This window comes from Bufo bufo, chromosome 8 (genome assembly GCF_905171765.1).
Source record: "Bufo bufo chromosome 8, aBufBuf1.1, whole genome shotgun sequence".
Taxonomy (NCBI): Eukaryota; Metazoa; Chordata; class Amphibia; order Anura; family Bufonidae; genus Bufo; species Bufo bufo.
In genome coordinates, this window is record NC_053396.1 from 12,244,217 (window position 1) to 12,246,700 (window position 2,484).

Here is a 2,484-nt window from a genome sequence, read left to right on the forward strand (position 1 = left end):
TCATATAAGCTAATTGCTGGTCGTGAATGGCCACACATTCCATTACAGATGATTTGCAATGGAGTGGAGGAGAAGGAGTCTGAGTAGAAGAAGAAGCAGCTGATGTTCATGACAAGAACACTGTATTGCTTGGAGATGTGGGCTGGCTGCCACAAAGAAGACCATGAGACAGACTTGTTCTCATTGAGAATGCTGGCCATTTCTATTTTCTTACAAGATTCGGTGATGATGCCTTGTGTGCTGCAATAGAGTCCTGGTACCTGTGTTTGTGTTTGAATGCCCACGGCTTATTTTAATCCTGCAGATCTTGCACATGGCTTGCACAGAGTCAGATGCAGCTGAGCTTGGCCTAGGTCTGGGACACAGTGCCCAGAGTATTAGAGGCATTATAAGTTCCTGAGCTGACAACAATAGAAGCAGATCTGGCCCTGCCTATTGTTTTAGGGGTTTTGGCCGTGCATTGCCTCCACTCTTCATTGCCACCGTGGCCACCACCCTTCTCCTCTGATGTCTCTCCTCCTCCAATCCACCCCAATCTGGCTCCAAAGTTCTGTTCAATGCACAATCATTGCCACAGTTCTCACCATCCCAACCACTTTTATCAGACTATGATATCTCATGGTGGACTCCTTGCCCCCCTCCCGATTTTCTGCTCTTTACCTGCACAGATTGGCACTGTAGCTACCACTGCCCCTAACTCCACCAAAGGGGCTACAAGGGCCATCACCACTACCACCAACACAGCTATGCATGGGGTCCCCCATCTCCTCTGAAACCTCCTCCTAATGGAAGTCCAAATGCTGACTGCTATCACACAAGTTATCAAAATAGAGATTGTCTTGACTATTTGCCGTAGTGCATGGTGGGGTTTTGTTGCCTCTTCTTAGAAAAAAAAGGTACACCACTAGGAAGGGGCAGTGAAGACAAAGAGGATGCCACTAAAAGGCTTCTTTTGAGCAGCAAGGAGGAGAAGAAGGAGGAATGCTGTGATCCCTGGCTCCAAGGCGCGGTGTCAGACTAAGAAGTGGCATCCACCTCATCCTGCTGTGACTGAGAAGAGGAATGAGCCATCCAATCCACAATCTCATCCTATTTGTCCATAATAATAATAATAATAATTTTGTGCCTTTCAGAAGCCAGGGAGAACTGCGGTCTACTACTACTACTACTACTACTACTTCTGGCCAGATGGCTGGTGCTGCTACTACCCACATTCCAGCTCTGGTTGGCCAAGGTCTAGGTCTTTCGTTTTCAACTCTTCCGTATTACAGACGCTTTATTATGAGGCCAAATGAAAACTCACAATATTCCTAAATGAAAAGTAAAGGGTTTTGAACACAGCCCCACAAATTATGGAATGTTATAGTCAAACTGCAAGTGTGTTTTCTGTAATTTAAAGACAGAGGTGTAATTAAATGTCCTTCCTCTTCTACCAACACACTGAACACTGATATAGAAAATTTACTTTGGGAATATTGCAGTATTGGTGTGAGTAAGATTTCTGCCTACTGTGTTATTTTTGTTTAAAGTGGTTATCCAAGACTAATATAGATCTCCCAGATTGTCCGACCTATGGTGGGTATCATACTTACCTTCTCTGCGCCGCTGGGTTTGGTGTCTGTTGGCCCTGCCCTTCCTCTCCCTGCAGCTCTGAAAATAATATCCATTGATAGGGGGACATGTGACTGCTGCTGCCAATCACAGGAAGCAGCAGCGATCTGCTCCTCTTGTGTCATGTGAGATTCTGCAGCAGCTGTATTATTAAGCACTGCGCCCCAGCCCCTCCCTCCCTCAAAGCTTTCCCTGATCAAAGTCCCTCAATTATTTCTTTCAATTCTGTTCCTACTCTGTCCCTGCTGAATTAGAATTGATGCTTGTTTGTGTTTTTATATACTGTGTAAAATCATTTTCTGTCGGGCTCATTCTACACAGGCATCTCCCTGCCTCCTGCCACCCCTCATTGTAGCGTATCCTAAGTACCAATATTACTAATTTCCAATAGAGGAGGCCAGGTGATCCCTCTCATCCAATCATCTGAAAGCAGCCCGGTACTTTACATAGTGTGTACTCTTTTTGGTCTCCTGTGCAGTACAGCAGGCATGACAGAAGTGGATCTACTTTTAAGTAGTCCCCTGGAAGTGACAATAAAGCTAGAATAACTGATTGTGGCAAAGGAGTTGATTTTAGAGATTACAGTAATTAGAAAAGAGGTTTGTGATGATATATTTATTTTTATTTATTTCCGTAGAAGAATGCTCACAGATTATATATATATGATACAATCAGATCTATACAGGGGAGGTGTCTGTGCAATATACTGGCTTAAGTAAATATTAAATAGATTGTAGATTAAAGGGGTTTTCCAGGTTCCAGCGTGTCCCACAAGTTCTCCTTAATTACACATAACTTGCTTGTAGAAGAAAGTTTGTAATATAGTATTTCAAAGTTGCGTTGATCGGCCGCTCAGGAAATTGAACATGAGAA